Source organism: Arachis ipaensis, chromosome B6, assembly GCF_059453495.1.
Source record: "Arachis ipaensis isolate K30076 ecotype BB chromosome B6, ASM5945349v1, whole genome shotgun sequence".
In the NCBI taxonomy this organism is placed as follows: Eukaryota; Viridiplantae; Streptophyta; class Magnoliopsida; order Fabales; family Fabaceae; genus Arachis; species Arachis ipaensis.
In genome coordinates, this window is record NC_142441.1 from 48175840 (window position 1) to 48202729 (window position 26890).

General features: G+C 33.8%; 2 pseudogenes; both read left to right on the forward strand.

Moving 5' to 3' along the window:
• The first annotated feature begins 11972 nt into the window (after positions 1–11972).
• Positions 11973–14624, forward strand: LOC148555462 (uncharacterized; annotated as a pseudogene).
• Positions 14625–15840: 1216 nt separating this feature from the next.
• On the forward strand, positions 15841–20260 carry LOC107648348 (uncharacterized; annotated as a pseudogene).
• Positions 20261–26890: the final 6630 nt, after the last annotated feature.

Consider the following 26890-nt stretch of genomic DNA (forward strand, 5'->3'; position numbering starts at 1 on the left):
TGTTTAAAACCTTGGATGTCCAGCCTTAGCTGTGTCAACCTTTTTGGACGGAAATATTGATTCAGGAATTTGTCTGTTAACTGTTTCCATGTTCTTATGCTTACTGTGGGTTGGTTATTTAACCACCTCTTAGCTTGATCTTTTACAGCAAATGGAAACAGTAATAATCTGTAGACATCCTAATCCACTTCTTTATCACGTACTGTGTCAGCAATTTGTAAGAACTGTGCCAGAAACTCAGTAGATTCTTCCTATGGAACACCGGAATACTGATAATTTTGCTGTACTGTGATAATGAGGCGAGGGTTGAGCTCAAAGTTGCTGGCTCTGATGGGGGGTATACAGATACTACTCCCATATGAAATAGTAGTGGGGTTAGCATATGATCCCAGAGTCCTTCTGGACTGTTTATTTCCACTTAGGTCCATGATGGAGAAAAGGGAGATGATGTGGATTGTAAATAAAAAATTTTCTCCTTTTTTTTTGAAAACCGAAATTAAAAGAAAATAAAATAAAATAAAATAAATAAAAAATTGAATATAAGTTCAAAAATTAGAAGAAAAAGAAATAAAAGAAAATTAAAAACTAAAATAATTAATTAATTAAAGACATTTGAAAAATTGTGGGTGAGAATTTTCGAAAAATGAAGAGAGAGAAAGTGGTTTGGAAGTTTTGAAAAAGATATGTCTTAAAATTAAAGATACTTGTAAGAAAATAAATAAAAGGAAAGATTTGAAAAAGATATGATTTTAAAATTTTAAAGATTGAAACTTTCTTAACAAGAAAACACCAAACTTAAAATTTTTCAATCAAAATAATAAAATAGGACAAGTAATTCGAAAATTATAAAAAAAGAAAAAGATTTTGAAAAATTTTATAAAAGATTTTCGAAAAATATAAAAAGAAAATTAAAAAAGAATTTGTTTTGAAAAAGATTTAAAAAGATAAATTTCTTTTAAAATTGAAATTTTGACTTGACTAACAAGAAACTACCAAATTTTAAAAATTTTGACTAAGTCAACCCAAGGAATTCGAAAATGATGAGTAAATAAAGGAAAAGATATATATTTTTTTTGAATTTAATGAGAAAAGAGAAAAACAATAAAATAAAACCAAACTTAGAAATTTTAGATCAAAACAAAGAAAACAAACAAGAAAACTTTGAATGTAAATTTGAACACCAAAAATACTTTGAGGATCAAGATGAACACCAAGAACAAATTTTGAAAATTTTTAAGGAAATAAGGACACAAAAAGCACCAAACTTAAATTTTTATACTTTGGACACTCATAATTCGAAAATGTATAAAATAAACAACAAAAGACACCAAACAAGAAAATTTAAAGATCAAATAAGGAAAATTATCAAGAACAATTTGAAGATCAAGAAAGAACTAAGAACATGTAATTAAAAATATAAAGAAAAATAAAACATGCAATTCAAAAAATTGAAGGAAAATAAAAATATGCAATTGACACCAAACTTAAAACATGAAACTAAACTCAAACAGAAGACTCAATTATTAGTTTATTGGTTTTTATCTATTTATTAAAAATTTTCAAAAAAATCTAGAAAAAGAAAACAAGAATTTTAAAATTTTAACAAAAACAATAATAAAAGACTCAAAGAAAAATTAAAGATTAATAAAGAAAAATAAGATTTTTGAAAAGAGAATAAAAGACTCAAATTTAGTGACTCTAAACCAAAAAAGATAAATTTTTCCTAATCTAAGCAACAAGGAGAACCGTCAGTTGTCCAAACTCGAACAATCCTCGACAACGGCGCCAAAAACTTGGTGCACAGAATTGTGATCATACTTTTCACAACTCCGGTACAACTAACCAGCAAGTGTACTAGGTCGTCCAAGTAATACCTTACGTGAGTAAGGGTCGATCCCACGGAGATTGCCGGCTTGAAGCAAGCTATGGTTATCCTGTAAATCTTAGTCAGGAGATTCAAATGATATGAATGATTTTGTTTATGAAAAGTAAATAACATGAAATAAATGATACTTGTGATTTAGTAATGAGGAACAGGTTGAGGTTCCGGAGATGCTCTGTCGTCTGAATCTCTGCTTTCCTACTGTCTTCTTCTCCAAACACGCATGGCTTCTTCTATGGCGGTCTGTATGTTGGTGGATCACCATCGTCAATGGCTACCATCCTTCCTCTCAGTGAAAATGGTCCAGGCATGGCTTCTGTACGGCTAATCATCTGTCGGATCTCTCGTCTCAGATGAAAAATACCAGGCACAGCTAACGCATGGCTAATCATATGTCGGTTCTCACTCGTGTCGGAATAAGACCTCTCTGTCCTTTTGCACACTGTCACTGTGCCCAACATTTATGAGTTTAAAGCTCGTTTGTTCTAGCCTTCACCTCGAAGGTTCTGATCTCAAGGATTTGAATGCTTTGTTGTTAGGAGATGCAAGTCAAACTCGTGGATTAGAAACCCAAGAGATACGCACTCAAGCTGTCGCCCAATGACTACATTGAGCTCAGATAGAACGGGAGTGGTTGTCAAGCACGCGTTTATAAATTTAAGAATGATGATGAGTGTCACGGATCATCATATTCTTTATATTGAAGTACGAGTGAGTATCCTAGAACAGAATCAAGCGTGATCGAATAGAAAACAATAGTAATTGCATTAATCCATTGAGACACAGCAGAGCTCCTCACCCCCACCTATGGGGTTTAGAGACTCATGCCGTAGAAGATATAATATGAGATGTAAAATGTCATTAGTTCAAAATGAATCTCTAAAAGTAGGTTTTATACTAAACAAGTAACTTAGGTTTACAGAAAATGAGTAACTAAGTGCAGATAGTGCAGAAATCCACTTCCGGAGCCTACTTGGTGAGTGTTTGGGCTGAGCTTTGGAGCTTTCACATGCATAGGCCATTCTTGGAGTTAAATGCCAGCTTGGGTGCCAGTTTGGGCGTTCAACTCCAGTTTTGGTGCTAGTTTCGGTGTTTTACGCCAGAAAAGGGTCTCTGGCTGGCGTTTAACGCCAGTTTAAGCCATCAAATCTCGGGCAAAGTATGGACTTTTATATATTTCTGGAAAGCCCAAGATGTTAGCTTTCCAGCCCAATTAAGAACGCACCAATTGGTCTTTTGTAGCCTCAAAAAAACGTGTTTGAGTGCAGGGAGGTCAGAATCCAACAGCATCTGCAGTCCTTTCTCAGTCTCTGAATTAGATTTTTGCTCAGGACCCTCAATTTTAGCCAGAAAATACCTGAAATTACAGAAAAATACAAAAACTCATAGTAAAGTCCAGAAATGTAATTTTTTCATAAAAACTAATAAAAATATAATAAAAAGTAACTAAAACATAGTAAAAACTACCTAAAAACAATGTCAAAAAGCATATAAATTATCCGCTCATCAGAAGTCCTATCCTCATTATCATCATCAATTGTGATGGTAAATATGAATTGCCTTCACTTAGTTAACCTCTAACGAATGGAGGAAGGTCAAGTGCATACAATCAACTTGACTTCACAAGTCCTAGTCAACTCATAGTGAGAGAGTAGCTTTGGTGAAGTTCAAGCTAACTGCCAATCTTCAATCACCAATCAACAAAAGACTTTTGATAACTCAAGAGTCTCTAAATAATCAATCCAAGTCAAGAACATAAAAACTAAATTAAAATCCACCCAAGCATTTTATCAAACACTTGGAAAGCACAAAATAAAGGCATAGAAAAGTAATAAGAGAATATAAAATCTAAGACCAACAATTGCAAGGAATCAATAATAACAAATGAAGAAAGAAGCAATAAACATGAAATACCTTAAATTGCATTAAAAGGAAATTGAATCTAACATGAAGAGTTCATAAACTAAATTGGGAAAATAAAGAAATAAAACTAAAAGCCCTAAAACCTAGAGAAAGGAGAGAGCCTACATCTAAACCTAAAATGTGAATGAATGAATGGTGAATTCCCTTGATTCATCCCACTCTGCAGCCTCTAATCTTCATTTTTGGGCTTGAAACTGGGCCAAAAACAGTCCAGAAATCGCCCCCAGCATTTTTTCGTAACTGAGGCACGTGACGCTCGTCACGCGTACGTGTCGCTGAACAAATTCCTGGTCATGCGTACGCGTCATCCAAGCGTACGCGTCGCTTGCCTGCTGCACCGGTCATGTGTACCCGTTATCCATGCATGCGCGTCAAGGCCAGCTGCTCAAAACTTTAATTTCTTCTGTTTCTTCCACTTTTGCATGCTTCCTTTCCATCCTCTAAGCCATTCCTTCCCTAGAAAACCTGAAATCACTTAACACACATATCACGGCATCGATGGTAATAAAAGAGGATTAAAAATTAGCAATTTTAAGGCCTAAGAAGCATGTTTTCAATCATAGCACAAATTCGGAAGGATTTATAAAACCATGCAATTTATATGAATCTGTGTAAGAATAGTTGATAAAATTCACTCAATTCCATACAAAATAAACCGTAAAATAGTGGTTTATCAGTACCCCGCAGAAACAGAGGAGCACAAGTCGATGCCATCAACAAGTCAATTGACCAACCTCTATTGGCTGAGCTAGATGCCCGTGCTGAGCTGCAAGACAGACTTACACCAAATGAAGACTTAGAAAAGATTATCTTAAATGATCCAAAAAAATTCACTTTTGTAGGACCAACCATTCAGGGCACAGAAAGAGACCGGCTCGTCGTCTTCCTTCAAAACAATACTGATTTTTTTGCTTGGATACCAGTAGACATGCCAGGCATTAATCCCTCAGTCATAGCACACAATATAGCGATAAATCCTTTGGCCCGACCTATAGCTCAAAAGAAGCGCAACCTCGGAAGTGAAAAGAAACAGGAATCTATGGAAGAAACCAAAAAGCTCATCGATGCCAAATTCATCCAAGAACTCAGATTTACAACATGGTTAGCCAACGTGGTCATGGTAAAAAAAACACAACGGCAAATGGGGCATGTGCATTGACTTCACCAATTTGAACAAAGCGTGTCCCAAAGATGCATATCCTTTACCGTCAATGGATACCTTGGTTAATAGCTCTTCTAGCTTTGAAACTTTAAGTTTTATGGATGCATACTCTGGTTACAGCCAGATCCTTATGCACCCATCAGACCAAGAAAAAACTGCTTTTATAACTGAATGTGGTAATTATTGCTATAATGTTATGCCTTTCAGACTTAAGAATGCAGGTGTTACATACCAAAGACTCATGGATAGGGTGTTCGCCAAGCAAATTGGTCGGAACATTGAAGTCTATATTGACAACATGGTCGCCAAGACAAAGATCGGCAACTCCCACGTGGCTGACCTATAAGAAATCTTCGAACAAATACGAAAATACAACATGAGATTGAATCCTGAAAAATGTGCTTTTGGAGTCCACGGGAGCAAATTCCTCGGGTTTTGCTGACCAGCCAAGGCATAGAGGCAAACCCCGAAAAATGCCAAGTTGTCTTGGACATGCACAGCCCACAGACGATCAAAGAGGTCTAGTGCCTGACAGGAAGACTAGCTGCCTTGTCCAAATTCTTACCCTGCTTGGCCTCAAAATCTTTTCTTCTTTTAGTCCCTTAAGAAGAAAAAAAAATTTACAAGGGATAAAGAATGTGAAAAATCCTTTTCAAATTTAAAAAACACTCTTTCAAAACCTCCCATTTTACAAAAACCAAACCTCAGAGAAGAACTTTATCTTTATCTATCTATCAAGAACTATGCAATTAGTTCTGTTCTTGTTACAGAAAGGGACAAAGTACAACAACCAGTGTATTTCATAAGCAAGTCCTTACAAAATGCTGAGCTTCTCTACCCAAACATAGAAAAGCTTGCCCTTGCCTTGGTCTTTTCAGCCAGGCAACTCCGACCTTATTTCCAGAGCCACACTATCAACGTTCAAACCGACCAACCGTTACATCAAGTACTGATGAAACCAGAGTTGGCTGGAAGATTAATCAAGTGTTCGGTAGAGTTATCTGAGTTTGTTGTCAAATATCAACCACGAGGATCAATCAAGTCATAGTACCTAGCTATTTTATTGTTGAGTACACTGCACCTAATTTTGAGGATGTACAATTAGAATGGACGCTGTATGTAGATGGGGCATCCAACCTTCAAGGGTCAGGGATAGGCATCCTCTTTGAAGATCAGAATGGAATAGTCCTGGAACACTCTTTATGTTTCTCTTTCAAAGCAAGCAACAACCAGGCTGAGTACGAAGCACTCATTGCTGGCTTAAGGTTAGCAATCGATTTAAAAATCTTCGCAATAAAGTTACATTGTGACTCCTTACTTGTAGTATAACAAGTAATCCGATCTTTTCAAACAAAAGACCCACTTTTAACAAAATACTTAAATGTCATCTGCGAGCTTATTACAAAAGACCCACTTTTAACAAAATCTTTTTTTCTATGAAATACTCGCTCGACCATAATGCATGGCAGTAATTCTATGCGAAAACCAACCCTAACTACTTTAGACGAATCAATCTCACCTACACTACCCTTATCAACAAACAACGAGCCTCGGACTCATTAACCCAGTCATACGAATAATCATCTTCAATCTTGTAAACAACTTTTCCCTTCTTCTCCCCCATGTTACCCAAAGAAAAAGGAAGCAGACAAAACGGTAATATAAAAAGAAATGAAAAACAATGCTAACCTCTTTTACTCATCCTTGCCTCTTTAAATTCACGTTTTCAATAAAACCAAACTAGTCTTAATTAGAACTTACAAGTTTCCAAAATACTTTTAAAAGAATTTAATAAACCCCTCTTCACTTTTTAGTTCCTAAAGGATCTCTGCCGTTGTTTTTCACAAAAATCAATGATAATAAAGCAACAATGAAGCCCGCAAATAGTTTTTAGTGACAAGACCTCTCACTTTCTTTTAAAAAAATAAAAACTGCCGCATTTATTGTCAATTCCCCTTTTTAGTAAAACATGTTGAACTAGGGGCTCCTTACCAGCATCAAAATGCCGAGTTATAACTCATTCTTAAAAAGCTCAACCTATTTCATAAAAAATGCTACAAGGTTAAGTTTGAGGGCTATAATATGACTGTTATACATCATTTACAGAGCTATAACTCGGCCATGAAAACTACAGCTCGGCCACCAACGTTACAAGATCGGCCATTGAAATCCACACCAAAAATGTCAAGTATGGTTTCACTCTCTAATCAAAATACAATTATTCGGAAAGGCAACGGTTATTCCTGACCTCTTAATATAAGGGAATGGTAAGAAGTTTTGTTCAGGTCATAATTTGAAAAAAGAACTTATTACTCACTCACTTACTTGAGTGTCGAAGTGCTTTTTGTAAGTACTCAGCCCCTTGTTTTTCTCATTGCCGACGTGTAGCTCACGTTGACAGAAGAGCTTGCCAACATTTACTGGAGGACGACCTATACATCGGCAAAACCAGGCAAGAACATATATTATTTAATGTATTTTTAATATATACTTTGTATTTTAATATATATTTTATATAAGTGATTATTTTTTATGTACATATAGCATAATTATTGTTATAATTATATTTTATTACCGTAAAATATAATTAGTCTTTAAAATATCTAATTTACAAATTAAAATGCTAAAATAGTAATTTAAATAATAACATATAATTTAGAATCCTAGTTTTTAGGTTTTATATTTAAAAAAAAAATTAAGTAATCTTTTTCTTAATAATACAATCGAAAATTCGAAATGTCTCTCTTTTATATCACTAAATTGTTATTTAAAAATTCACTTCTCATATAATTAGAAGTCATTTATTACTAATATTCATAGTTGAGAAAATTCTTTCAATTAATGGAGTTGCTATGAAAAAACTAAAGCTAATTTCGAATGAAGATAAATAATACTCTTTCGAGTCAATTTCTAAGAAAGAACACCATTCTCATTTAATTTGAGAATTGATTATTTTCTAATTAATATCTAATATAAAATTCTTAAATTGACTATTAAATACAGAAGTTGAGTAAAAAATTATTGTGGGGTCAAATTCAATCATTTAATGGGGACAAATAAATATTATTATCATATACTACTCAAAAAATTTTAAATTGTAATAGCGACAAGTGCCCCAACAACAATGTAGATAGATCCATCTCTGACCTCAACCATCACTACAAAAAAAAGAGTTTAAAATGGCATTGACATTACGGCGGTTTTCAAGAACCGCCGTAATACCCGGTTATTATGGCATTTTTGGTTGCTGCCATAATTAACTTTGTGTTTGCTGGCGGTCTAGGTGATTATGGCGGTTTTGAACCGCCGTTTTCACACATATATAAAAAAAAGAATTGCAACCCTAGCCTTAAACGAAACACACTATAACGGTGCTCTCGATCTCCCTTCTCTCTCCCTTCGCTCTCGATCTCCGACAACGCCGTTCTTCCCTCTCGGCTTCTCCTCTCTCCACCGGTTACGACTTCTCTAGGTACTTCTCCCTCTCCGCCAGTTACTGATTTGTTTCTCTACAGCTCCCTCTCAAGTTCTCTAGGTACCTCTCCCTCTCCGCCAGTTACTGATTTCTTCATTTTTGGGGGAGGGGTTTTGTTTCTCTGCAGCTCCACGATCGGAGCTTGTGTTGAAGTATTCCATTGACGTTGGTGTGGGGGTGATTGACGCCGATCGGGTCTTGTGTTCAACTAGTTGACGATATCAGATATTGGATTGACGGTAACTTCACTTTCTCTTTCCTTATGTATTTACTTCGATGCATGTGTCAATGGTTCAATTGCTGCCACTCTTATTATTGTTATGGATTTTGCTAGTTAATTCATCCTGCTATTTCTTAATATAGTGAATTGATGAATGAGTTCAGACTGAATAAGCTTAGTGAAGTAGGGCTTTGTTCTGTATTCATTGATTTCTGGCCGTTTGATTGTGCTTGTGCCTGTGGCATTCTGTTCATGGAGTTTAATTGCGTTCTTATTGTTTAAGATTATCCTGAAAAAATAGATCATTAACTCTTCTTCTTGAATGATGTTGGGGCTGGAGTTTTTCTTTATTTGGTTTTTAGTTTCCTCTGCTCCTATACTTTGTTCCTGGCATTCTGCTTGGGGAATTTCTGAGCAACTTATTGGTCAGGGTTATGATATTTGGTAAATATGCTTCTTAAGTTTTTTTCCTTATTTTCCTGATGATGGATAGTTTATGTGCTAAGTTTATTCCTGGTTGATTTAAGTGGTTCTTACTTCGTGTGCCTGATTATTGTCATATTCTTTTGTTTCATTGTGATTTCTCTTGGGATATTGTGGAGTATTGTGTAGATTTCTCATTGTTGTGTTGGTTTTAAACTTCAACTCCTTTATGTTTTGGGTCAATTTGCCGGGTTAGATTCTTTGGATTAATCATATGTTACCATTGTGATTTTTAATTGGGTTATGGCCAAAATTGATGAAATTGTAATTTCTGATGGTCATTTCCTGCTCTTTGATTGTGCCTGTCATATTCTTTTTATCCTCTTAGTTCTATTGAAAATGTGAATTTTTTCTATCTATGTCTTCAATTTCAATCAGGTATGGTTTGTGTTGCAGAAAGTCATGGTTGAAGAGCCTCCAAGACATGATCATTCATTAGTTGAGACTTGAGTGCTAAAACAAGAAAGAAACAATTAGGCTTTGATTTTTTCATTTTTATTTTTTCCCCTTCTTTCAGTGTCATCTTCTCTCACTGAACTCTTGTAGCTTATTATTGGTGTCTGAGTCAAATTATTTTCGAATTGCTCAGATTAATCAGAAGAGTATGTATGAATTCAAATTCCAGACAATATATTCATTTTCAGTAGTCAATGTGCAAAATATAAAGTAGTGAAACTGAGTATCATGCTACAACTGACTAAACTGTTAAGTACTTCAATTTTTTGTCTCTTGAAATTTTTTTGGTAGAGAAATTCAGTTTTAAAATTTGGGAATTATACTTTTTTTACAAAATTTTTTCTATTAAATTGTATAGGAGCTCATTGATTTAAACATTGTATAATGGAGCTTGTTAACTGGTAATTTCAACTATAAGATGAAAGATCACCTTATTACCAAGTTATAATTTTTTGGTGTATGGATTTTACTCACAAAAGAGCCTCTTTCCCTCATCTCTTCAGGCTTTGCTTTTGCTTTTAGGTTTGAAGTTTCCTTATATGATCCTTCTCTACTTTGCAGTTTGCTGAACTGATACAGCCTATTGAGGAAAGGATACACAATGTTAAAACTTTCATAAAGGTACAAAGGCAATGTTTTCCTTATGTTCTTACACATAATTTATCAAAAATAATCTCCTCTATTTCATGTACTTTTCTTACACAAATAAACAAATAAGTTTACTAGGTACATGAAAAATCTAATCTGTGCTGCAGTTTTTGAGCTTATTAACTAGTCAAAATTTGACATTGATTATAGTTGTTGCTGTTGCACTCAATTGCAAACTGATTTTAATAACTCACTGCAACTTGAATGCTTTCAAATGACATATTGTAAAAAGGAAAAAAAAATGAAATAACTAACTTATTTTAATAACTAGTCAATTTTAAAGTGCATTCTATTTAATTTGAGCATTTTCAAATTATTTTAATTTAGAGCTCTCATATGCAATAAGCTGGCATGCATTAATTCATTCACACACACAAAAATATTCCTCCTGTTCTTGTTCTAGTAAAAAGTAGAATAACCAAACATTGAACATAAATTGAAAAATTAAATTGCATCCCCTTAATAATTAGATAATTTTAACTTGAACATTACGCTTGTGACTTTGATAATTTCATTCATCTAGGGCTATAACTCTATTGACTAGACATTTGTGACTTGTGAGCCATACCATACCATACCATACCATACCATACCTATTTCTAGCTAGCTTCTCCTTTTTGTCATTTACAGAAATAGATTTATTAGAGGATCATTAATTAGGATAAGATAAACAATTTTATCCATGTTATACACCAACAACTGAAGACTTTTTATATGCCAATCATGCATGGACACGGTTTAATTGGTTTTTATACTTATTTTTCTTAGTGAACGTCTCAAATTCAAGTATTGTGGAGAGTTTTATCATATATACTGAATTGGGAAAATATATAAAAAAAAAGTTGAACGTGTGTATTTTTTTTTTAAATCACTAAATTTTATTATAAGTGTATATTTAAACGTCTTTTCTCATATATTTATTTATAAATGATTTAATGACTTGAACGTTCCCAAAAAGAGTGTATAACTATTAACTAATATTTCTTTAAAAGAGTATAGAAAGCACACTTTGCTGTCTTTCAACTAATAATAATATTTTGTTAAGCAAAAAGAAAATTCCTTGTGCTTCCTAATTATAGAATCTGTTGAGTGTTGATTCTTATACATTTTGTAAAATTATCTCAATATATAAGTCCAGCATCTCTCTTTGATGTAACACATATATCAATATATAAATGCTTAGTGCAATAGGAGACAGTAGTAGTTTCTCATTATTAATATAGACTATGTTAATGCTATTACTTTTTTTCCCATTCATTGATTTACTTGCTATTCATTGTTGTTGCTGATATTTCAGGTACCTTAGTCTCCTTATTTCCCTCCAGATCTATTATTTGTTTCTTCTTCTTTTCTTTTTTTTTTTAAATACATTTTTTAAATGATAAAATTAAAAGGCAATTAATAATTTTTTATGTGAGATTAATATACTATTTTTGTTTTTCAGATTGATGAGTAATGTCTTCTTTAGCTTCTTAACTTACCCAGCTTCTTCTTTAGATCATATATACAACTACTTGAGAAGGAAAATTCACAAAGTCACTGTTACAGCCACAAAATTATCATTTGAAAGAGGTAATTATAATTTTTTTTATAGTTTCTTTTAGAATACTATTTAAGTATTTGTTTAATATCTAATTTGCACATACAAGAATAATTTTCTTACCTTTAGAATATATATAGACTTTTAATTTTTTTAAATCCCTATTTGTAGTCCCTCTTAGTCATGTCAATCGATAAGTCGTGGATTGGAAAACCACGAACCACGCATGAGTATAGAGATGGTTTAAACAAGTTTTTGGATTTTGCTTTTGAGCATCGGTCTCTCGCGGGTCTTCAGATTAAATGTCCTTGTCCGGTGTGTGGTTTTCGCAAGTGGCAAACAAGAGAGAAAGTTTTTGAACATTTAATAGTCAAGCCATTTCCAGAAAACTACAAAGTTTGGTATTGGCATGGTGAAGAAGCAGTTAGAGTTGGGTCACAAGTTTATCAAACTAGTCATATTGTACAAGATGATTCGACATCTCAGCATCCAATGGTAACAATTCTCAATGACGCGTTTGGAGTCGCTGGATCTGACTTGAATGAAGATGGAGATGGAGATGGAGATGGAGATGAAGAGCATAGTGGAGAAAATGTAGAATTTTATAAGTTGTTGGAAGATGGTAATAAACCATTATATGAAGGGTGCACAAAGTATTCAAAACTGTCTTTCTTGATTAGTTTGTACCACATAACGTGCTTATATAGAATAAGCGACAAAGCCATGACCGAAATCCTCAAGTTAATAAAAGATGCTTTTGGAAATGCCAAGATTTCAAATACATTCTATGAGGCCAAGAAAACCATAAACAAACTAGGGCTTAATTATACCAAGATACCAGCTTGCCCTAATGACTGCATGTTATATTGGGGGGAGGATGAAGATTTGTAAGAATGCAAAAGATGGAAGACATCTAAATGGACCGATGCTAAAAAGAAGAAACCGACAAAGATATTGCGATACTTTCCACTAAAACCGAGACTTCAATGATTATTTATGTGTTCTAAGACTGCTCAATCAATGCAATGGCATGCTTTGGCAGAAAAGAAAGATTCGAAGATGAGGCATCCGCGGGATTCTGAAGCTTGGAAGACATTTGATTTACTTCATGATAGGTTTGCCGAAGATCCTCGAAATGTACGTCTTGGTCTTGCAGTTGATGGATTCAACCCCTTTGGAGCTATGCGTACAAACTATAGCGTTTGGCCAGTGGTGCTTATTCCATACAATCGACCTCCATGGGAGTGCATGAAGCCAACATCACTAATCTTGTCAATGATTATTCCAGGAGAGAAAATGCCGGGGAACAACATAGACGTATACTTACAACCTCTTATCAAAGAGTTAAAAGAGTTGTGGCATGATGGTGTTCAAACATTAGATAGGTTCAAGAATGAAATGTTTACATTGCGAGCAGCATTAATGTGGACAATTAGTGATTTTCCAGGCCTTGGTAACTTATCTGGGTGGAACGTACGCAGTAAATATGCTTGTCCCACATGTAACTTTAACACTGATTCATATAGATTAAAGCATGGTGGAAAATGGTGTTTTTTGGGGCATCGCCGTTTCTTAGAAAGGGGTCATAAGTTTAGGCTAAGTCGTGCAAAATTTAATGGAAAAATTGAGTTGAGGGATCCCCCAGCAGTACTAACAGGGTCAGAAATATTGGAACAACTTGAAGGCATCAATGTTTCATTTGGGAAGGAACTACAGGCAAGTAAAGGTAAGAGGACTCGACGAAAAGTTGCTGAAGAAGATGATGAATCGGGGATGTGGAGGAAGAAAAGCATATTTTTTGATCTTCCTTATTGGGAGTCTAACTTATTGCGCCACAATCTAGATGTCATGCATATTGAAAAGAATGTTTGCGACAATGTGTTATACACTTTGCTCAATGAGACTGGAAGGTCAAAGGATAATCTCAAAGCTTGTAAGGATCTCAAAGAAATGGGTATAAGGAAAGATTTATGGCCAGATGAAAATGGGAGATATCATCCATCTTTGTTCACAATGTCAAATTCCATGAAAGATGTATTCTTGCGTACTATAAAGAATATTAGAGTACCAGATGGTCTCTCGAGTAATATTTCACGGTGTGTTGACCTGAAGCAAAGAAAGCTCTCTGGATTGAAGAGCCATGATTGCCACGTCCTTATGCAGCAACTATTACCCATTGCTATACGTAATGTGCTACAAGATAAAGTTGCTACAGTGCTAATAGAGTTGTCTTCATTCTTTCAACAGTTGTGCTCTAAAAGCTTAAGTCTTACAGAACTTGAGAAGCTCCAACCTCGAATAATCCTTACCCTTTGTCATTTAGAAATGTTGTTCCCTCCTTCTTTCTTTACAATCATAGTTCATTTAACCTGTCATCTAGTTGATGAAGCAAAACTTGGAGGACCAGTACACTATAGGTGGATGTATCCTATTGAGAGGTAAATATCTCTTTTCAATCATTGTTCATTTAACCTGTCACTTAGTTATATCTTGCTTACTAAAGCCAATTATACAAACTAGGTATTTAGGACATTTGAAGTCCTATGTACGAAACAAAGCCAAATCAGAGGCTTCTATAGCTGAGGGATATGTGGCTGAAGAAGCTCTTACATTTTGCTTTCGATACTTAGAAGGGATTGAGACAAGATTTAATAGGCCACCACGTGTTGATGATCGTCCGGATGGTAATTACAATACACATGTTGATTCACTTTTTCCACAAATGGGTAACTCTAAGGGAGCTTTCACAGTATTTGAGTTGTCACCTATGGAAAAAAACAAGCACATCGCTATGTGGTTCTAAATTGTCCATATGTCAAACCGTTCATTGAGTAAGTACTTAAGGATTTGCGTACATGTTTTTTATTTACGTGAAAATAGTTGTTTAGTTAGAGTTAAACTTTCATATCTGACAGTGACTTCAAAGATTTTGTACGAAGACGATCTAAGGATAGAAGGCCTTCAAATGTAGAGATAGAAAAAAGAGTTAACAAAGATTTTGTTACTTGGTTTCCTACGCAGGTAAATAGAAAAGTGATATTTTTTGCTAATATTGAGCAGTATTTGTGGATATAATAACTAATATATTGTTCTATCATAATAGCTTATGAACCCAGACGTTATGAATACTGTGCATGAGGATTTGAGATACTTAGCAATGGGTCCATCACGATATGCCAAAAGGTTTTCTACATTTAGTATCAATGGGTTCTCCTTTCGAACTACCAATCGAGACAATGGGTTAAAGACCCAGAATAGTGGAGTTTTCTTAATGTCTTCAACTCCTTGTGTTGCTAGCGCTAGTGATGCTAATGTTAGGAATGCTGATTTGTCATATTATGGCAAATTAGAAGATATTATAGAACTAAACTACAATGGCCGATTTTGAGTTACTTTATTCAAATGTAAATGGGCTGACACCACTAGAGAATGAGGCTGTAGAAAGGATAGTTGGGGTTTTACTTCTGTTAATTTTTCACGAGTAATACACAGTGGTGACCGAGAGGAGGATGATCCATATATTGAAGCCTCACAAGCTCGAATGGTGTATTTTGTCAATGATGAAGTGAATAAAGATTGGAGTGTTGTCGTGCATTTGAAGCCAAGAGACTCATATGATATGGGGGGAAATGAAGATGATGAAGCATGTGAGAATGAGCCATGGTTAGAGCAAAACTTGGATTCTTTATTTGAAAATGGTGATAATCTATCATTGTTAAGAGATGAGGTAGATGATGAACTACTAGATGATGACATTGGAGAAGACAAACACATGTCGGAATAGTTAGTAGGTTAAATTAATTTATGGTATGAAATTTATATTTAAGTTTTCATTTAATTATAATTCACATTTTATCTATACTTATTAATTATTTTATTTCCAACTATTATTTTATTTCCAACTATCATTTAGTTATAATTCATATTTATGGTATGAAATTATTTTATCTATACATTATAGTAGTGCCTACTGATATATACTAGTTACTAGGTCTTCAAATTTAACTTGAAGATATGTAACTTCCTGAATTTCTTGATCTATTATGCAGATATGCCAAAGCAAAAGAGGTACAAGAATCTACTTAAAGCAGCAGCAGCTGCAAATTCTTCACAAGACAAGTCAATTGCAGCTGCAAATTCCTCCCGAGACAAGTCGGCAGCTTCAAATGCATCACAAGTCAAGTCTGCAGCAGCTGCAAATTCCTTCCGAGAGACATCGGCAGCTACAAATTCCTCCCGAGACAAGTCGGCAGCAGCTGTAAATTCCTCCCGAGACAAGTCAGCAGCTTCAAGTTCCTCTCGGGATAAGTCAGCAGCTTCAAGTTCCTCCCGAGACAAGTCGACAGCAGCTGCAAGTTCCTCACGAGACAAGTCAGCAGCAGCTGCAAGTTCATCCCGAGACAAGTCGGCAGCTTCAAATTCTTCTGAGCATCCATTCAAACCTAAACGTAAACGTGGACGTGAATCTAAACATTATTGGACTGTTGATGCCATAGGTATGTATAGATGTTTTATTATGTTATTATTATCAAAAAGCAAGAAGCATTCAGAACCTAAAATAAAGAACAAACACATTATTGGTTTAGAGAATACTAGTGTGTGAAATTATTATATATTAATTAAGCAGCCATGATTCCTTCAGAATTCTGTCCGACTAAGTTATCTACCAGCAATACCCAAAAAATTAAAGCAGATTAACATTAACTAAACTGTATTTTAGGGCTTTAATTAAATAAGACTGTAGCAGTGGAATACAATATTGGCATCATGTGCGCCATATCTGCTTCTTTTCCTGATTTTAAGTAGTGTTTCTCCCAGTTAATGCCTTCCTGTTCTAGACACACATGTCATATATATATATATATATATATATATATATATATATATATATATATATATATACTTGTTTCCTATATTAGCATATGTGGAATTTTGCTGATGATAAAAGCTAGATACTGAACATTATTATTGTATGTACTCATTTATAGTTGGGTTTTGGGATCATGCTTTGCTTTGTTACATGCAATTGGTGATAAATTTCATTATAGCAGAGAAATTATTTATTTTATTAAGTTCAGTGTTTTGATTCAACATTTGATGTATTCCTTTTCCCACCTGTTGGTTTCAATATATTTTCGTTTTTCTTTTCTTTTGTATTTCCTTAATTGCCACATGCAATGCTCAGATTTGTTAAAACTAAGTTTGAACAATTGTACTTATATATGTTGACATTCAATTACTTGGGCTATTATGAACTTGAAAATATGCTTTTGATGAGAAAACATAAGGCAGAAAATGATCAGCTTTATTTTTACATTCTTTCTACATGGTCCTTTTTTGGTGAACTTAGAATTCCATGGGTGTATATGGGTATTATTCATTTGAAAAGGAAAAGAAGTTAATATCTGGATGAACCTTTTGTGTCTATGTAAAATTTTGTAAGTACTTCACTGCTTCAATCTTGATTATCTTCCACCTGAATCACTTGGATTGTAATATCTGTAAGATATGTGCAGTGAGAGAGTTCCTTAGCAGGAAAACTAACATCGATCCAGATTGATCTGTTCTGTTTTATTCTTTTTTTCCTTTTCTAGATTTAGTGCAATTTGAATGCTACTATAGTGAGAACATGTTATATCCTGATTGATTATATTTATGGTGCTTTCTTTCAACTTCATGCCCTATTCTTTAGTTGTAAAGTTATTATTAAGTCAATTCTATAGTGTCTATTATTTAAAAATTATTTATTTTATTCTTTAGTCGCTCATTTACTTATTTATTTATACTCATTTGTCTATTTTAGATGAATACGGAGCTAGTACACGCCTTCATTTATTAGTGAAGGATGTGCATAATTTGCCAGAAGGTTTGCGTATAGTTGTCACTTTTGATAAACATCATGCAGCAATAGGAGAAGCAGCTGGACTCCTTGCAGGAGTTTGTGGGCAATTGGCCACTGATTGTGTAGCATTTCCAATCAGTTTTGAAAAGTGGTCAGACATTCCAAAAGCTTTTTTGAAAATCAATGGAATATTTTTTTCCTAGTAAGAAGATTACTCAAACTCTAAAGCTTATTTCTTTGCCATTATTTAGTTATATTTGCTGGTTAATATATATTCTTTGTTATAATTGTCAAGGCTCGATTTTGCTTCAAAGTGAGTGATAACTTGGCCAAACGATTTTTGCTCCAATCACTTGGCAAAAAATGGAGGGAACATAGGATAAAGCTTTGGAATGATTTTTATGATCCGAGGTTGAGTAAAATCGAGATCATAAATAATGCACCAGAAGATATTGCTCCTGATCAATGGGCTTTATTTGTAGAATATCGTTTGAAACCTGAAACTCAGGTAAGCCTTATATGAAGCAGATATTGCTGCTGCCTGCTCTTGTATTTTATTTTATATAGAGTTGGTAATGAACTAGTGATAGCTTCTCATGCAGTAGTGCTGCACTCTTTTGCCCTCTTGAAACCATTATTATTGTTATATGTTGAATGCATGTTTGGTTCTATTTAATTATGTCCAAATTTAACTTGCAGAAACTTTGTAAGAGGAATCAAGAAATTCGGCAAAAACAAATAATTCCTCATACTTCAGGTGCTAAATCAATTGCAAGAAGAAGGGCTGAATTGGTAATCAATTAATGCATGCATATCTAATCTATCTCAAATATAATGCATGCATCATCTCTTAATTTTCTGCATATCTAATCTATCTCAAATAATAATTTTATGAATGATATATACATGATTGAAGTTAGTAGGCTTCTATTTTTTGATCGAGTCTTTCTACTTTTCTTAAATTTTAGACGGAAGAGACGGGAAAAGAAGTTAGTAGGGTTCAAATGTGGGACATCACTCACAAGAAAACAGATGGAAGTTATGTTAATGAAAAAGCTAAAGAAATAGCGGTAAGACTAAAGCGTAATAAGTAACTTGTTTGTATTTCTTTTTCTTTCTTTTTTATAAGATAATACTATTTTTGATTTTTTCTTTTTTTTATACATGTAGGAGAAGATTGAAGCACATAGCAGCCAACAACCGATGGAATTAACTCTTAATTCTCCTCTTGATGCTCTTGGAGTAGTTTTTGGGAAAGAGCACCCTGGTCGTGTTCGAGGTTTAGGTATGGGAGCTGTTCCAACAATTGCTTTCAAGAACAACACTACAAGGATTAGTCAAATGAATTTAGGTTCTTCAAATGATGTTGGAACATCATCTACTTGTGGTCCAAATGTGCAAGAAGAGTTGGATACCGTTAAAGCGCAATTGCAAGCGCTAGTCTCCTATATTGCTTCTAAGGAATGAGGTAAAATTCCAATACAATTAGCTGGAATGTTCCCTACTCAACAAGTTTCACAGGTACAAATACAATTATCCTCTTTTTTTCCTTTTGATGTGAAATAATTGTAAACAGTGGATTAATCTCTGCTTGATTAGTAGTGTTGCTGAGTTTGTTATAGCATTCAAGCTCTCGTGTATTTGTTGACAATCCATGTTGAAAGAAGTCATTACTGTAGTCTGATTGAGATAATAATAGACCAGTAGGGTTTGATTGTGATCTATATTCTTCACTTTTCAAGCCAAAAGGTTCTACAGTTTGAAGGATGTTTGACCCGTTAAGATAAGAATTATTGAAGCTGGGGTTTCCTAAGGGGAAATTAGGGTTATTCCCCATGTTAAGAAATGTGTTGCGTTCATGATTTGCAACATATTTTGCAACAGTTGTAGTTGGGCTAATTGAGAAGTAGCATCTCTTTGTAGAGCAATATTAGGGTTTCTCCCCCAAGTAGTAGTGTTCATATTCATCATAGAATTCCCTCTTTTTTTTCCTTTTGATGTGAAATAATTGTAAACTGTTCATGAATACTTTTGATCTCCAAAACAAGTTAAGATTCGGTCATGGTCACTGTTGGCTATTTGAATGTACTTTTGAGTGAAATAATTGTAAACTGTTCATGAATACAGATTTTGACTTCCCGTTCTGATTTTCTTCTAAATTATAATTGATTAACAAAAAGTGAAAAAAAAAAGATTTATCAATGTTTGTGGCATATAGGCATAAGTAGGAAGCAGCTAATGGTAATAGGTGAGCATGAGCATGTGTTATTGCTGGTTGTTGACTAAGGGTTGTTATTGCTGTTATTGCTTTGTTTGAAAATGATTCTATACATCAGTGAATAGAAAGATCTTAAGGCTTCATTCTTTATCGCTGCTATGGTTAACAAGCACATGGGAAAGCTAATTAACAACTAGCACTAGTAGTATTATTAGTAACATTTTATATGTATTTTTTAGATGAATTCAAATTCATAATTATCCACTTATTATTAATATATGCATTTTTCTTGTATTTCTTGTGCTCATAATAATTATATTTTTGTTGTAGGGATTGGATCAGGAGAGTGAGATTCCATCACCAAAAGAGTTAGGAAGTAGGTTTTCTGGAGCAAGCAACAAGGAAGCTTGATATGTTAAGACGTATATTAAGGATTATATGTTAAGACAATTATAAGTCAGAATTAGTCAATGCTTGTTAAGGATTATTTTGATACTTTGTTTTTTGGATTATGACATTTCAATTATGACTTGGATTATGACTTTTGGATCATGTATGAATTAAAAATCATCTTATGATGTTCGATTTATGGCTATACCTTTTGGTTATTATGAGATTTTTAAGTGAGTTTCGAAAATATCACTTTAAATTAGTGGTTTCAATCTTATTTTAAAAAGCATAAAATTTTCATCATAATTAGGTACAAACGGCGGTTAGAAACCCCCGTTTTAATTTAAAACGATGCCATTATACGCTGGTAGAAATGGCAGTTAAAAACTGCCATTTTAAACGAAAATGATGCCATTATATTTTGGTAAAAACGACGTTAGAAACTGCCATTTTAAACGCAAAAGATGCCATTATAACATGGAAAAAATGGCGGTTATCATGGAAAAACGGCGGTTTCTAACCGCCATTTTAAACGGAAGAGGTGCCACAACATCCTGGTAAAAACGGCGGCTGTTCAAAAACCGCCATTTTATGCGGAAATAATGGCGGTTACAAACCGCCATTTTAACCCTCAAAAATCGCCGTAATAACCAGAATGGCGCCCAGAATAATGGCGTTTCTTGGAGGCGCCAGTTTTGGTCATAATGGCGGTTATAACCGCCGTAATTACCCAAAATAACCGCCGTAATAACCTTTTTTTTTTGTAGTGCATTACCCTTGGCTACCATAACAAGGTGTTTGAAAACCTCTTATAATTCAATTCCCATAGAAATTGAATTCAATTTCAGTGTTTGAAACAAAAATAATTAAATTAGTTTAGATAATTCAATTCATTTTCATTGTTTTCCTTTAAAATCAATTCCAATCCAAATAGGTACAATTTAAAATTCTATTCTATTGAAATTTCATTTAAAATTTAAAATGTCTAAAATATTTTTATAATTTAATTACTCATTTTTAACTTTTTACACTCACTTTCTCTCAACACCTTCCATCTTTTAACACACACTCTCTCTTCTCTCACCACTTTCATTTCTATTTCTTTTTTTCAACTCACTTAATATAATATATACCTATTTTTTTTGGAAGGTCTATTATGTAGATTAAAAAAATATCTACACATGTAACTTTTATGTATTTAATTTAGATTAATGACACCAAGTATTTGCCAATTTGTTACGTCTGAATATTTTAAGTGAAGTTGTGTCAATCATGATACTAACAAAAAGTGACATCGATTTATTCCATTTTAATACCATTAATTAACTACTATATTTGTTGTTAATAACTAATTTTTTTATTTGTTATGTCATTAGACCGATCAATAAGCTGGTTATTGATAGTTCAAATTTGTTTTTTTTGTTGTTATTTTGTCATTGAAATCAACCATGGAGAACCATTTAATTTTTTAATTAATAACACTATTTTTTAAATTAATATATTTAGATTAATTTAACTTTTATTTTTTTAAAAGAGGTGAACAAATTTTAGTTAAAAAATATAATTTTTTTAATTATTTTGTATAATTTAATAAATAAGTATATTTATTATTTAAATATGATGTTATATTAATAAAGGATAAAGTTGTCCATTATAAAAATTTAATTCATTTGATAAACATTCTAAACATTGGAATTCAATTCAATTTTATAATTTTACTAATTCATTCCAAACACTAAAATTTAATTTAATTATATACCATTAAAAATTTTAAACAAGCAGCAAGAGATTTGAAATAGCGTTGTCAAATGAGTTAGTCTAACCTATTTAAATTTGACCCATCTAAGTTTGCAGATTATATGGAATGATCCATTTTACTTTTGTTTATTTATGAGTCTCAATTTTTAGGTTTGGGATTTATGGTCAACTTGACAATTATACGTGTTGGTTCGTTTATTTTTTATTTTTGAAAAAAATTGGATACAAATTCGGTTTTAATTAAAAAATAATTTTTGCAAAAAAGTCACTTTTGAAAGAAAAAACTTTAAACAAATAGTTTTTTTTTTTTTTAAAAAATGGTGGTTAGATCTTTAGGTTGAATTAGAAAAATTATTAATTTTTTTAAAATACAAAAAAAAAAATTAACGAGCCACTCGGTTAGTTCACAGACTAACTCGTTTAATCCATTATATTTTTGGATAAATCGGACTTAATCTATTTAGTCTGAAATTTAAATGTGTTTGATTTTATAGGTAAAAACTTGCCAACTTAAACGGATAAATAGTCTAATCCGACAAATTTACCCATTTTAACAGTATTTTAAAAAAGCATCCCCTCTATACGCTCTTTGTCAAATGTTTACATAAAATACATATGTAAAGTGTTAAGTTACTCACATGGTCATTTATCTTATTAGAATTTAGAGTAATAATTTAAAAATAACTATGATATTCAAATGTTAATATATGAATCTACAATAAAGAGTACTTATTTAGGAGCTAATAATACAATCTATTTACAATGAAAAAATTAATCTAATATCAAACTAAATAAATATAAAATATACTTAGATACTATATTAATACATAATCTTCTAAATATATTTTAACCTTTTTAATGTATACAAGGAAGATTGCTTATGGATTAACTATTCGTTAACAGTTTTGCTTGTATTAGGAGAAGGGGAGCAAAAAAGACTTACCAACAAAGAGGAGAAATTATTCGACAAGTCAGAAAAATATTTAAAGAAAGGAACACCACAATATGCTTGGAGTTCAAGATCATGTTAGGATACATCAAATATTATTTTATTTTACTTGAATGTTTTGGGTTTAATAGAAACCACTAGTAGTTGAGTACAAATAGAATTCTAGAGTTTTTTATCCCTAACATATTGCAATTCTCACCCATAAGTGTGTTACTATTAAGTTTTAATAAGAACTCAGTAAATTTTCATTGAGTATCAAGCAACCATATATTAGAATAAAGAACAATAAATCAAGATATCAGGATAAAGGGCCACCGTATCAAGATCAAGAACCAATATTCATATGCATCCAAGTACACTCTTGTGCCCGTGGTGATACGAGCATAGGGAGTGTAGAACTAAGTAAAAAATTGATAATAATTTCAAAAAATTTTGGTTATTTTTTTATGCCAGTTTTATGTTTATGAGTTTCTAAGTCATTATAATCACTAATAGTCATCGTCTATCTTTCATTTTCCACTACACACTAATTGTTGTGGGAACCTTTCATAAATGCATCAAAATTTTGAGCATGTGTTTCATCCATGTTCCAACTTAGATTCACATCTTTGTGATTTTTTTAAATGAATAAAATAAATTGATATTTTTTAAAAAATAATTACATCAACATAACACAATTCACAATCTTTTTAATAAAAACGTATTAGATTTGAAAATAAAAAATTGAAGAGAGAGAGAGAGAGAGAGAGAGAGAGAGAGAGAGAGAGAGAGAGAGAGAGAGAGAGAGAGAGAGAGAGAGAGAGAGAGAGAGAGAGGGGTTAGGGATACATGGGTGAATATTATGAGTAGAGAAAATCTAGGAACTTTGGATGGCAATATTTCGGCAAACCACACATCATGAATATCATCAACAAGCATCTAGAGTTTCTAAAAGGGCTAAGAACATATCCAGAAGTGCGGTAAATGTTAACGGTGTTGGTGGGGACATAGCAGGTGCAAAGGTGTAAGTGGAACAGGTCTAAGGGACTGAATTGCAAACGTGAAGTCCGAATGAAGAAGATGAGGATAACGTCATCAAGGCTTTTCCCAAGCATTTGAATAAGAATTGGATTGGGCATCGCGATAGCAAAGGTCTAACATCGGAGGATGATAAGGAGATAGAGAATATTATAAGGATGACAAATATGAGCTTATTTACTAAGCTAGACAAAAATATTGTTAAAAAAGATATTAGAGGAGATAGTGTGTTACTTGGTATGGATGTAATGGATTAATGAAAGTTAGAGAGGAGGGTTTTCTTGCTTGAATATACCCCTAGGCTTTCAAGAAGCAGGTTAATAATTAAGGAAGCATAAGGGTAAAATAATGAATAAGAAAAAGGGCGGTGATAGAGTAAAGAAAAGAAGGGCGAGAAGGTAAAAAAGAAAGTAGAACTAAAAGAAGGAGTGACAAAGAAAAGAAGAAGTGGTGCACGAAATTGTGATCTCAAGCAACGGCGCTAGAAATTCTGTACGCACGTCTTAATAAATCGTTTTTCATTCACAACTTCAATACAACTAACCAGCAAGTGCACTGGGTCGTCCAAGTAATAAACCTTACGTGAGTAAGGGTCGATCCCACGGAGATTGTTGGTATGAAGCAAGCTATGGTCACCTTGTAAATCTCAGTCAGGCGGATATCAAAAGGTTATGGAGTTTTCGAACATAAATAATAAATAAACATAAAATAAGGATAGAAACACTTATGTAATTCATTGGTGAGAATTTCAGATAAGCGTGTAGAGATGCTTTCGTTCCTCTGAATCTCTGCTTTCCCGCTGTCTTCATCCAATCAGTCTTACTCCTTTCTACGGCTGGCTTTATGTAAGGACATTACCGTTGTCAATGGCTACTTTTAATCCTCTCTGGAAAATGGTCTGATGCGCTGTCACTGCATGGCTAATCGTCTGGAGGCATCACCCTTGTCAACGGCTGCATCCTATCCTCTTGTGAAAATGGTCCAAATGCTCTGTCACAGCACGGCTAATCATCTGAGGTTCTCGATCATACTGGAATAGGATTCACCCTCCTTTTGCGTCTGTCACTACGCCCAGCACTCGCGAGTTTGAAGTTCGTCACAGTCATTCAATCCCAGAGTCCTACTAGGAATACCACAGACAATGTTTAGACTTTCTGGACTCTCATGAATGCCGCCATCAATCTAGCTTATACCACGAAGATTCTGATTAAGAGATCCAAGAGATACTCATTCAATCTAAGGTAGAACGGAAGTGGTTGTCAGGCACACGTTCATAGGGAATGATGATAATTGTCACGTTCATCACATTCAGGTTGAAGTGCAAATGAATATCTTAGAAGCGGAATAAGTTGAATTGAATAGAAAAATAGTAGTACTTTGCATTAATCTTTGAGGAACAGCAGAGCTCCACACCTTAATCTATGGAGTGCAGAAACTCTACCGTATGAAAATACATAAGTGATAATGGTTCAGGCATGGCCGAATGGCCAGCCCCCATGAAAGTCTAAGATAGCATAAAACTGATCAAAGATGTCTAATACAATAGTAAAAAGTCCTATTTATACTAAACTAGTTACTAGGGTTTACAGAAGTAAGTAATTGATGCATAAATCCACTTCCGGAGCCCACTTGGTGTGTGCTTGGGCTGAGCTTGAATGTTACACATGTAGAGGTCAATCTTGGAGTTGAACGCCAGTTTGTAACGTATTTCTGGCGTTCAACTATGGCTTGTGACGTGTTTCTGGCGTTTAACTCCAGACAGCAGCGTAGAACTGGCGTTAAACGCCCTTTTACGTCATCTAAACTCGGCAAAATATGGACTATTATATATTGATAGAAAGCCCTGGATGTCTACTTTCCAACGCAATTTGAAGCGCGCCATTTTGAGTTCTGTAGCTCCAGAAAATCCACTTTGAGTGCAGGGAGGTCAGAATCCAACAGCATCAGCAGTCCTTCTTCAACCTCTGAATCTGATTTTTGCTCAGGTCCCTCAATTTCAGCCAGAAAATACCTGAAATCACAGAAAAATACACAAACTCATAGTAAAGTCCAGAAATGTGAATTTAACATAAAAACTAATGAAAACATCCCTAAAAGTAACTGGATTTTACTAAAAACATACTAAAAACAATGCCAAAAAGCGTATAAATTATCCGCTCATCACAACACCAAACTTAAATTGTTGCTTGTCCCCAAGCAACTGAAAATCAAATAGGATAAAAAGAGAATATACTATAAATTCCAAACTATCAATGAAACATAGCTCCAATCAGATGAGCGGAACTTGTAGCTTTTTGCCTCTTGAATAGTTTTGGCATCTCACTTTATCCATTGAGGTTCAGAATGATTGGCATCTATAGGAACTCAGAGTTCAGATAGTGTTATTGATTCTCCTAGTTCAGTATGATGATTCTTGAACACAGCTATTTTATGAGTCTTGGCCGTGGCCCTAAGCACTTTGTTTTCCAGTATTACCACCGGATACATAAATGCCACGGACACATAATTGGGTGAACCTTTTCAGATTGTGACTCAGCTTTGCTAAAGTCCCCAATTAGAGGTGTCCAGGGTTCTTAAGCACACTCTGTTTTTGCTTTGGACCTTGACTTTAACCGCTCAGTCTCAAGTTTTCACTTGACACCTTCACGCGCACAAGCACATGGTTAGGGATAGCTTGGTTTAGCCGCTTAGGCCAGGATTTTATTCCTTTAGGCCCTCCTATCCACTGATTCTCAAAGCCTTGGGATCCTTTTTATTTACCCTTGCCTTTTGGTTTTAAGGGTTATTGGCTTTTTGCTCTTGCCTCTTGGTTTTAAGAGCTTTTGGCTTTTTCTGCTTGCTTTTTCTCTTTTTTTTTTCTTTCTATTTTTTTCGCTATTTTTTTTTTCTGCAAGCTTTGTTCTTTGCTGCTTTTTCTTGCTTCAAGA